Source organism: Pleurodeles waltl, chromosome 9 (assembly GCF_031143425.1).
Source record: "Pleurodeles waltl isolate 20211129_DDA chromosome 9, aPleWal1.hap1.20221129, whole genome shotgun sequence".
In the NCBI taxonomy this organism is placed as follows: Eukaryota; Metazoa; Chordata; class Amphibia; order Caudata; family Salamandridae; genus Pleurodeles; species Pleurodeles waltl.
Window position 1 is genome coordinate 105,424,780 of NC_090448.1, and position 12,902 is coordinate 105,437,681.

Genomic DNA, 12,902 nt, shown 5'->3' on the forward strand with positions numbered 1-12,902 from the left:
CCATAAATGCAAGTTCAAACAGCATTGAGACATACTTATTACCTCACCTGCAGAGAATTCCCATTTCTTTCAACTGGCAGTCAAAGGGTTTGTGCTGCAGGGGGTTGAACCCACTTGTCTCAAGGGTAGACAAAACTTGTTGCACTGGACCCCACACAATGTATTCTGGGCTATAAGAACTCCACATCCCTGTCCATGACCATAAACAAGGGGCCAGATGTAGCAAAGGGTTTTTCCCATTCTGTGTCAAAGGGAAAATGTGTTTGTACATATGGCCCAGTATGTCCTGGGTAGTAAGAATTCCACATCTCTTGAGTTAATGCAAGTAACCATAACCTGAGCCTTAAAGTTTCCTGTACCAAGAGCAGGCCCATCTGCGCCAGTCCACAGTTGTACAAGACTGGACTGGACCCACTCTGCTTGGCATCTGGAAACTGCAATTTGTTTAGTAATCTTCAGAGTAAATGATGGATGTGAGCACCCCTTTTTCTTCTTTTAAATATGGGTAAACGTCAGGTTGTCGGGGTGGTCCCTGAGTCAATCATTATCCCTCGAACAACAATGACTATTGACAGCATGTTTAAGAGGGCTATGGGGATAATCTCAAACAAGGTTACACTCACTGAGTGCAGGTTATCTTTGGAGCAGTGCCAAGCGATTGACAAACTTAGGGCCAGATGTATGAAACTCTCGCAAACGGTGTGAATCGCAAAAATCGGCCGTTTGCGAGTGCAAAAACGTGGTCTGGGATGCATGAAAGGCATTCTCAGACCAAAAATAAGAAATCGCGAAAATTTGGATTTTTTGCGTTGCGACCTGGTTTTGCGAGTCGCATTTTGCGATTCGGTATTTCCAGTAGGAAATTGTGAGGCGCAAATTGCGAGAAGCAAAATCCAAGTCGCAAATAGATGCATCAAAAAATCGCAAATTGCAATTTTTCGCAGAATGGCATTTTGCACATGCAAAATACCACTAAGTGAAACCAGGTGGTAACCAGGTGCAACCTATATAAAGAGGCCCAGAATGCCTCAGACTCTTTTCCACAATGGCTGCACTCTACTTCATGGCGAGGAGGATGAGGATCTTGGCAGGTTTGAGGAGAGGGAGGAGGAGAGGAGGAGACAGGAGCGCATTTTCAGAGTGCGCATTACACTTTTTAACCTGACAGAGGAGGAAATATATGAGAGGTATAGGTTGAACTCAGCCATGATACTTGATCTGATAGCTGAGCTACAACCCATACTGCAGCACGGAATACTAAGGACTCACAGCATACCCACCCATGTGCAGGTATTATGCTCCCTCCACCTATTCGCCTCAGGGAGCTATCAAGGGGTCATAGCAGCAGCTGGAGGGGTCTCACAGAGTACCCTCTCTACATTTTTCAATGCATTTATCAACGCCATGCTGAGCAAACTACACCAGTACATCAGATTCCCTCACACCCCACAGGAAATACAGCAGACAAAAATTGATTTTTACCAGATAGCACAGTTCCCCAACGTCCTAGGTGCCATAGATGGGACACATGTTGCAATCTGTCCACCATCAGCCACAGAGTATGTGTACCTCAAATGGAAATACCAACATTCAATGAATATACAGGTGATTTGCAATGCTTCCTACATCATAACTGATCTCGTGGCCAGGTACCCAGGGAGCACACATGATTCGTACATCTTTCGCCATAGCGGTATTCACACAAGACTGCTAGCTGGGGAGTTTGGAGAAGGATATCTACTAGGTATTGTCCCTCTATACAATGGCGCATTGATGGTGTGCTGATGTCAGATGGCTCAGTTACTCATCATACCCTCTGTCCCTTCCAGGAGACAGTGCCTATGCAGTGCGCACCTACATGATGACGCCCTACCTCAGTCCTGCAACACCTGCTAAACAGAGATACAATGCAGCACACAGGGCGACCCGCAACGTGGTGGAGCGCACCTTTGGACTGGTGAAGAGTCGCTTCCGGTGCCTCCACAAATGTGGAGGGGCACTACAGTACAGCCCAGAGACCACATGTAGAATAGTGGCTACTTGTGCAATCTTAGCTACCACCAGGGGCATACCTGTAGAAATATATGAATCTGAATCTGATGAGGATGATGATCCCATACCACCCCTACAGCCAGCAGACAGGACCAGTGCAGCAGAGGGCAGGCAAAGGCGTGCTGACATCACACACAACCATTTCAGATGTAAGTATGAATAACACAATTGCACTGACAACTGTACCTGTAGTGAATTAAATGTATTACCTTAATGTCAGGTAATGTTCGTTCAACTAATATCGAAAAAACTGATGTAAAAAACTAGAGACAATAGAAGTTCAGAGTAATGCACTATTACGTCATAGTGAACACATTACCCCTCTGGCCACTACAGTTATTTTTTGCAGCCACGCACACCACTCGGGTGCCCAGTTACCTCACTGGCACCTCGATTGTCCGCCTCAGTGGCAGTGCTGTGTCTGGCACTGCGCTGTCTGGTGTCCATTGCGGGTACAGCAAGACTGCTGAGGCTGGAAATGTCCTCTGTGTCCCCCAGTGCAAGCTCATTAGGTGTGGCTGACCTCTGTCCCATGATGTTATCGATCACATTAGTGATTTGTACCAGTCCGTTAGCCACATCCCTGCTGCTGCGTGCTGCCTCAACCTGTGCAGTCACTGCAGGACGTGCAATCAATGAGGTTGCAGTAGCCACCCTGTTCACAGAGCGACAGAAGCCCCCGAACATGTTCATGAATCTGCACTCCTGTCTGCGGTGGCTCACCCTCTCATGGCGCAGCTCCTGGCATAGTTCACGCACAGCACAAGTGAGCTCTCTTGTGTCCTGTGATGCCTGCACCTGTCCCTCATGCAGCAGTTCTATGTTAGCATTCAGGCACTCAAGCTGGCGATGCAGGCCCCCCATGTTGGTGTTATGTTGCTGCATATTTTTTTGTAAACCAAGGATCCTTTTGTTTTGTAGGCGCTGCTGCTGCAACATAGCAGCTTCCAGCCCACCAAAGAAGGAGGGACCCTCACCTGCCTCATTGCTGTGGTCTGCTGACAACTGGCCTCCTGAATCTGGGTGCGCCTGCCAGTTGGGGATGGTGTAATTGGCCCTTCCTGCTGCTCATCTGAGTCTTGGCTGAGCTCTGGCAGTGGCAGTGTCCTGGGCCTGCGTCGGACTGGCGCAATGGTGAGAGACCCACTTGTGTTAGAATCAGAGGCTGGATGGGTGTCAGTCTCACCTATGCTGGCTGATGCTGTGGCTGCTGGGCCTAGCCCACCTGCAACGACAATATGCAGCATGTCAGTTATGTTTGTTGCAAGTAAGGGCACACAATGGTAATAAAGGTACAGGTACTTCTCTTCACTGTGTTGTGGGTGTTGTTTTCCTCTGGGTGTTGCTTTACTTAATTATATTGTATGTGCTACTTTCAGCTCTGGGTTGTGCACTGCCACTCCCATAATGCATTGTTGTGCTGCTTCTAAGATGTGGAATGGACTACTTCTCACAATGTTTTACATTACTTGCTAATTCCTAAAGGGGCTTTTGTGCATACACATATGGGGTTACAATTCAATATTGCACTTACCTTGGCTGGTGCCGGAGGTGTCTATCTCTGTGACCCCAGTCACAGCTTCAGGGAGGAGTGTCGACTCCACTAGGTCCTCTAATGGGGTGGATGGTGCCTCTGTGGGTGGACCGCCTCCTGTGCCCCTGGCCTCCTGCAGTCTTCTTGCAACCCTCTCCTTCGCACGGGACCGCAGGTCATACCACCTCTTCTTAATCTCGTTGACCAAGCACTGTGCCACTCCAATTGTGCAGATTTTGTATCGAATATCTGCCCAGAGTCTCCTTTTCTCACTCTCCTGCACCTGGAGTGAGCTTTTACCAAAAAGGCGGTCATGGCTCCTGACCACCTCCTCTGTCAGCACCTCAAGCTCTTGCTCGCTGAATTTGAGCTTCCTCTTTCTCTCTCCCTTCTCTTTTCCTTGGGCTGAGGTGTCCATCCTTGCTTAGGTGTGCTACCTCCTTCAGAGTGTTGCTCAGTGTGACTGGGCTGCTCTCTCTGGATGCTGGTTTGGGTGTGGCACCTGAAACTGCCTGGGATGACCCACTTCCTGCTTGTGATGTCATCAGGCTCCTCCAGGTGTGCTTTCTCGAAATTTCTCGCAATTTGCGATTTTCAATTACCGAATCGCAATTTGCGAAAATGCAAATTGCGATTCGGTAAATGGTTCTCGCAAACCACAAATAGCGATTTTTAAGAAATCGCTAATTCCGATTTGCAATTATGTTACATGGCCTATTGCGACTCGGAAATAGCGATTTCCTAAAAGTCGCTATTTGCGATTCGCAAGGCCATTTCTTCATACATATTGCCCTTAAAGTCTGTTCCTTTCTCAGTGATAGTGCTCTTAGGGCGCCTGAACTTGGGATCCCAGTGCAAATGAATACTGCAGTCAGTGATTGCGATCCTGCAAGCTCAAGTGTAGAAATAGAGCCAGAGCTGTTGGTTACAACCGGGAGTGGCCCACCCCCACAGACTAATAATACTGCTTATGGTATAGGGGATAACAGCACACATGAAACTGTGAAGACCCCAGGAACAACCCTGGAAGCCAACTTAAAACATGTAAAATGGGCATTGTTAGGATCAGAAGGTGAATTCTGCTGTACTGACAATGTAATTACGTTGGATGGAGGGCCATTTGAGGGCAGGGAAATCAACCCAGACTTAACTGAAGAAAGCCTTATCCCTTATAAAGAGACTCTGTCTTTGCCTGCCGCAGCCTGCCCCTACTTCTGGGTTTTACAGGAGTTCCTCCCCCTCAGACGGGACCTGGCAGAACCTTGGATGCAGCTTTGCAACAGAACTGCTCACTGGTTTGGCAAACACAAACACTTTAACACTATGGGCATGAATGAGATTATAATGTGCAGAGGCTGGGATGGGTAGGATGTTTTAATAAGGATATTGATCAGGATCACATTGCAGTATTTTTCCGAAATCCCTCATGTGTAAAAAACATACTGAAGGTGAAAGAGTTCAATGTTTGAAACGGATCTAGAATCACTCTACTTCTGCTAGGTTAATTCTACAAACCAAGATTGATGAATGTCCCTCCCTGCGTCTCTGAGCTACTCTACCTCAGGCTCCTGTTTGCATGCCGGAATATGTTTTCTGCCTCTAGTGCTCTAGCTCATATTTATTGACTGGGAGCCAGGTTTGTTGATAGTATGGGGCTAACATCCACCTACTTAGTGACACTTTCTCAACCTGCTATTCCATCACCCCCAAGAACTATCTCTGGCTGATGTGAAGCTGTATTAAAGATCAAAGTTGGAATGTGACAGGACTCCACTCTTGTTGCCTGAGTAGCAAACCTTCATAAAGAGCTATGATATTATTATGCCAGCACTTTGGAAACCTCATCCAGTTTTGGCCGTGCATCAGGGGAATTAGCTATTTCGGTGAATTTAGTTGTTGGTGACTGTGCTAGGAACCTTGAGACTCCCAATAATAGTTTTCAAGTTGTGAGATAGAAGAATGCCTTTAGTCTGTATTTAGTCAACTTTTATATTAATGATTTTATCAATGCCCCCAGCACCAAGTTGGGAGTTTTTGATCACATTAACTCACTACTAAGTAATTTTGTTAATAGGGGGCATCAGGCTGGCCATCCAAAACTATCATAAAAGCTTCAGCAAGCCTTCTACAAGCCCTCTGCAAGTCCTGATCCCAAAAGTTCTAGAACTGATGACCTATCTCACCTCCCATGATTTAACCAATGTAATGGAGATAGCATGCATAAATGATTCTCCCACACCAACTTTCATGGGTAGGGGTTATTCCTCTACATTCGACTACTTCTTCATTTTGTTGAATGTAAAATAGCTCCTTGTGTATGAGAAAGTTGTTCCTTCAGATTTTGGGAACCATGTATCGAAGTAGCACTTTTAGTGTCATCTAATCCACAATTTAGAGTGGTCAGTAGGGCCAGCAATCTCCAACCATCGCCAGAGAGTTTAGTATCGGTGTGGAGATTACCGGAGTCAGCCCTATTCTTTACTCATATAATGAAAGGGAACCCATGGCTTGTCAAGGGTTGTCTAGCATAAGAGGATGTAAATAACTAGGTGGTTGGAGCATATAATAGTATTTGTATTAATATAACAATAGATTTAATAAAACCCTATTTGCCTGCACTAAATACATCCAGGTGGTTTAACCACATATGCTCAACGAAAACCTGCTTATTGGGAAGGACGCTTGCTGTAAAACCTAGGGCCTCCTCAGTGGTGGCTACCTTATGAATGCAATATAAAGAGGTCACCTCTAAGCTCTGGATGGAAGTGTTAGTGAAACAATGAGATTCACTCATACTGGCGGCAAATAAGAAGAATAGCAAACCCTTTTGATCCGCTGTATCAGATATGAAGGAAAATGATCCAAAATGTGAGTACAATTAGCATCCATATCCCCAGCCAGACTTGGGAGGCTCACTGTACAAAACTCTATGCTGCCATGCCCATTGACAATGAGCCCTCCCTTGTTACTAACAACTACCTAGGTATTCAGATAACCCTGCCTGAAGTAAAAGATGGTATAAACCAGAGCATCTGTGGTAAGGTCCCTGGCCCAGACATGGTACCAGTCGATCTCATAAAGTGCCTGCATTTTTGGCTTATTAACAAATGTTTTCAACAATCTTGGTAATTCTGCATTACCTAGCTCCTGGAGAACCTCTAATATCGTACCCATCTTTAGGAAAAGTGACAAATCTCAGCTGGGATGGTACCGGCCCATTTCTCTAATCAATACATCAATTGACATTTTAAGAAGGGTGCTGTATAATAAAATCAAGGAGTGAATGAGGGACAAGTCTATCTTGTATTGCTGCCAGTATGGGTTTAGAAGTCAGGTTGAGACAGCTGAGCAATGTTTGAATGTGTACTTGGTCATAGGAATTCATACTGTCAACAAACAATGCCCCTTATATCTGGCATTTATGTCCTTGACCTCTGCATTTGACTGCATCAGTCACTCAAAGCTCTGGGAAAACCTCCTTTTCTATGGGATGGACGAAGCACTTGTGCACATTCTGGCATATTTGCACATGGCTTGAAGGCCAGAATTAGGATTTGAACCGGTGAGGAGGTGTCTGGTGATTAGGGGTTTTTCATGGGATGAGACAAGGTAATATTTTGGCTTCACTTTTATTCATTTTATATATTGATAAGGTCCATCTTTTTTTAATGACTGTTACTCCTGACATACATGTCACAGTCCTGTAGCTCCCTTCTCTCCTCTATGCTGATGACAGTACTGATGGCATGAACGCCAAAAGCCCTATGCCTGTTTGCACATGCTTTTTTGGATTTTATGGGCACCCTGGATTTTGAAACCAATTTTATGAATTCTTATAATATGGCATTCGGCCCAAAGAGTAAGAAGCTAACAACTCTTTCCATTGGCTCTTATAGTTTAAAATGCACCAGCACCTTTTCCTATCTGGGGTGATTTTTTTCAGCCACAGGATCCTAGACTCCTCATATTTTTCAGTGCAGGACCAAACTGTCTAGGACAATCAGCTCAATATATAACTTACACCAGCCACTGAGAGGGAGAGCTTGTATTCCCTTCTTGCAAATCTACAAATTACAGTGTAATCCTGTTGCAACGTATGAAGCTGAGGTATGGGGTATTTCTAATTTTGAAGCTCCAGATTGAAGAAAAAAGGTTTTGTTTCAAGGTCTTGTCAGTACCTATGTTATCTTCCTACTCTGTCATGAAGAACTGAGTTTACTCTATATAAAATATATCAGAGCATGTCCCCCTTTACTATGGCTAGCAGTATGGAGAAATGAGGAGGCCAGTCTGACCAGGGATATCATCAAGGAGTGCCTGTAGTCTGAAAGAGGACTCTTAATCCCAAGGCTAGAAAGTGTGGAGTCAATTTTTCAAAAGATTGGTCTGCAGCATGTTTTTACTGTCTCTGAGTGTAATGATACCAATGTACACACTTAATCACACTGCAAAAATGAATGAAGAAGGGGGGAAGTTGACTGTGGCAGCTTATTTGAACATGGTTGCAGATAGCTTGCCCACTACTTGTCTCCTTAGAGCAAGAAGGCACTGGTATCGCAGCTTGCTGTTCTGTTTCAGAACTGATACTGTAAAATCTTTAAGTTTTCCAATGGGCTTTCAAATGAACCTTGACATGAGTCCCTGCCCCGTGATGGGAGTTCTGGGCAGTCCATGTGGCATTTTGCACTTTTATGTACATTTTACTTGAGATACACAAAAGCACTTTTTACATCTTATTAAAAGTACAAAAATCTGGGATTCTGGGGCCGATTCTACCATTTTGCTACTGATGCCAGATGATGAGAAAGTCTACATGTAGACTCTTTCTTGAGATTGGCTGTTCGGGCCCGTCGACCAAGGCACTTTGAATAAGATGGTATTAATGAATTCAATTTGTAGTGATCATTAACACTGACATTGGTTGGTTCTTTAATTCCTGTTTTATGAAATGCATTTTAATATGTATTTTATATGATTTAATGTGTGTGTGTTGGCTTACATTTATGGATACCTTGAATATCCAACTTAAGTTATTATGACTGACAGGCTGCATACAGGCAGGAGACTACTGATGTTTTTAAGCCCAAAAGGGCTTTATTTTAACTGTCTCCTGCCTAAAATCCCCTCTTTTTTAATGTAAGTCAATGCGGAAAATCAATTCCCTGGGAGAGGGCAGGGACATGCACTTAGGACCAAGGAGGATAGAAAGGAGGGATAGGGGCTGGACACAGACAAGAGATGGCAATGAATGGGGCTTCACAACAGACCACACAGGGTAGACAAGTGGAGCATTTGCAGCACAACAGACTCTGGAGGGCACAAGGGAGTGAAAGCAAAATGGACCATGGAGGACAGGAGGGAGGGGATAGGGGCATGAAACTCAGACTGACAGTGTGGAGATGGCAGGGACAGGCAGCAGCCATCTGACCATGTTCGGCAGGTGGGAGGCGCAGTGGCAGTTCATCAGAACACTCTGGGGCTTATTTACAAGCCCCCAGTTCTACCGGAGTGTGACTTTTAGCTACGGTTCTAGGGCGCTGTGCCATTTTCGATATTTACAAGGTGGTGCTAAGCCACTTTGCATGGCTTAGCATGGCTTAGCACTGCCTTGTAAATACGGGCCCCCGTTGCAGTTTTCTGTGGCAGAGGGGCTTGCAGTGGGTTTTGCTGTGGGCATTCCAATGCAACACCCATTGCATTTTGAAGCTACCCCAGATTTACGAGGATTTGTAAACCTGAGACAGCGCCAAAAACTAACACCACCCCAGGAGTGGTGTAAGCATAGTGCTACAAGGAGAAATACTTTTATTTCTCCTCGCTTTTGCTTTTCCTAAGTGTGCTGCAGGGAGAGCAAACACCAATAGTGACTGTTTATGTGCAGGGAGGTACCCCTTAAATAATGATAGTTTGCTACTCCTAAATGTGCTGCATTGTGCAGCACACATAGGACTAGCAAAGCATCAGCATAGATTGTTTATGTGCACATAAACAATCATTCCCTGCACTATGGTGCAAGGGTGCCTGCATTGGCGCGAGACAGCTAATTTTAGCACCAGCGCTAGGGAGAATACAGGGGTGCACCATATTGTTTTAAATACAGTGCATCCTTGTGTTTCTAAAGTGGCACTTTGCTGTCAGTTTTGGCGCAGCGCAGTACTGCACCACTTTTTAATAAATGAGGCCCTCAGTGTGGATAGGATGGGCAATGGCAGGTCCATGGAACTCAGTGGGCAAAAAGAAGGGAGCAAGGGCATGCACACAGACATCGGAGGGCAAGGGGAAGGATGGTAGGGGCAGCAAGCAAAGCACAGAGGCTAAGCAAGAGGGCAATGAGAGGGCATGGAACTGGGCAATGGAGGGCAAGAGTAGTGGAGAGGGACACCAAGCTACCTGGAGGGCAGTAGCAGCACATAAAACCGTGCAGGGCAGGAGGGAAGGGACTGGTTCATGGGCTTGGACAACAGAGGGTTAGGGAAGAGGTGGATGGGGTAGCAAACTAACTGTTCAGGTTAGGTGGGCAGGGCAGTGGCAGAAAAATTGCCACACAGGCTGCAATGAGGAAGCGGGGGTATGGATTTGAACAGTGGATGGCAAGGAGGAGGGGCAGCAGGAGCAGCATGCTTGGGTGGGGTCAGCACAATGCCAGGCCAGTCCCTGCATCCAACCCCCTCCCCACATCATGCATTGCATCTTACTTTAAGGTAAAAGTACCCTGGAAATTCACTGAAAGAAAACAGAGGGTACAGGAAATAAATACATATTTAACTTTCAATATTCTGCAGTCAATATTCTGGATATACAAACAAAAATTTGCATTTGAGGTAAGGGATTTTGTGCAATGTTCAAAAAAGATAATGCAAGGTGTTTTGCATAATTTCTGGGAATATTTCGGGAAATGTGCATACCTCTATTGATTTCCCAAACCCAGTAGTAAGCCAAGAATGCGAGACATCATGTTGTACCACTCCTCATCATTTGGAAATATGCCATATTTTTCTTCCACATATAAATCGAAATTTCAGTATGAACGGACCAGCAAAGATAATCTCACTGCCAGGGACCAATTTGTGAAGGTGAGAACTCTTTCATCTATTTGAGGGCTAAAAAGCATCTCTGTGGAGAGGTTGAAAGATGCTTTGTTGCTGACACTAGCAATGCTGCCGGGTGCTTGGCATTCTGTGCTATGTTCAGGTCACAGCTGAGTGAAATATTTGAATTCACAGTTTCTTTAATTAGCTCATTGCATGTATTTGCTGCCAGCAATACTTTCTAACACAATGTGATTTAAGAATGGATTCACTGTCATTCAGGCGGAATAATCGTCTGCACCATAGGACTGGTGATACTTCAGTGAATGCTTGAGGTGAGAAAGGGAGGGCTCTGTCTCTCTTTTACCCATTACAATTCCTGCATGCTTTCTAACTGTAGTAGCTGCTGTATTTTCAAGAATGGCGTCATAGATCATTTTCTTCTCAAACACTATTTATAGTGCACCCATAAGCTGGTTAATCCTGGCTTTATACATATTTATTTAAAATCACTATTTCATTAGGCAATCACAGCCGATTCAATACTACTGTGTTATACTTGTCAGCTTTAGGGTGGTCATCCCACAAACGTTTTGCCTCATTACTTATGTTTCTGTTGCTGAAAGTCTTTTGGTTGGCCTTTGGACTATGTGCACTTTAGCACTGCTAAAGATTGCTAAAGTGCTTGTGCCCACTCCCCTACCAATGGTTAAATTAGATGACAACTGATTGGCATATTTAATTTACTTATAAGTGCCTTGTAGAGTGGTATACCATATACCCAGTGCCTATAAATTAGATGGTATTTGGAGCACATACGTGCAACACACTTACATAGCCCCTTGAATAGGTCCCATGTCTGCCATTGCAACCTGAATGCAGTTTTAAACTGCCAGTGCAACTTGGCAATAAAACCACCTTTCCTAGCCTTAAACGTTTATTGCATATAGGACACCCTTAAGATATTCATAAGCAAGGTGCATTTTAATTTGAAGTTTGGACATGTTTCTTTAAGTTTTACATGTCCTGGTAATGGAAAACTATTAAATTTGCTTTTCACTACCATGAGGCCTATCTGTCTCATAGGATAACATCAGGTTGCCTTATAATATTTAATAAGAGCTAACTTTTGTTTGAGGACAGATAAGCATTTCATGTTTGCCATCTATGAAATTGGAATTAAAAATCCTCTTTAACGGTAAAGTCAGATTTTAAATTACAATCTTAAAAATGCCACTTTTAGAAAGTTGCCACTTTCCTGTCCTTAGCCCTATAATGTCTGCAGGCTCCCCTGGGTCACATGACTGGGTATAACAGGAAGTTAGAATTTGGGAATTCATCCCACCCACCCAGACAGTCACACAGTAGAGGGATTGGGTATGCCTGAATGGGCCATCTGCTGGAAGGTTGGGGAGGGAGCAGAAGTGGGCCGGCCTCCACTTACAACTAAGTATGCTGTGCTCTGTCTACACACAAAGGGCTTATCACCTCTACATTTGCTCTGCAGCCAACTAGGTGCCAGGACAGGGGAGTCAGGAAATCCAAGCACTTGAAAGAAAAACCTCTAGAATCTTCTCCCAACTTCAAAGGAGGCACCAGGTATAAAAATAGAGCCCTCAGACTCACTGTTCAGTTCACTTTTTGGACCTGCAGAAGGGCTTTCAGAGGACAGCCTACTATTGTGGCCTGCTGTTTACAAAAGACTGCTTTGTGGCACTTGGAAGGACTGCATAGAGCTTGCCTTGAACTCTCAGAGGATAACCCTGCTGTTTGAGTACTGAATCTTCATCTGACCCAGGGTCTTCCAGAGTGACTCCGAGGGCTAGTTTGATGGCCTCCTGTTCAGTGCCACAGGGACATAAAAGGCTCCTAACCATGTTGAGCCCACATTGGACCCTGCCTGAGTAAGTCTTAAACTGGCAAATAGTGTCCCACCAGTCGTGGACCCTTGGTTATGGTGCTAAAGGTGCCCTGACAGCCAACATTCAAAACTTGGTACGTAGATAATTTCTGTCTAAAAACTGCTCTGAGAACCGGAGTCAGACCAGGACCAACCTAGTTTTTGATCCACCCAAAGTGCCACGACGGTCAGCCTGAATTTGAGGCTCCTCCCACTACGTTCTTCTCTGCAGCAGCAAATTCTGTTCAGCAGTTCTTCGTCAAAGGGGTGCGCAACCTCCTGGAACTCTATTTTTTTTTTTATTCCTCATATCACTTCAAAAGAGCACAATCCAAGCTTTCCGATTTAGGTGCTCATTCCGACTTGGGTGGTCTTCTGGTGAGACTGC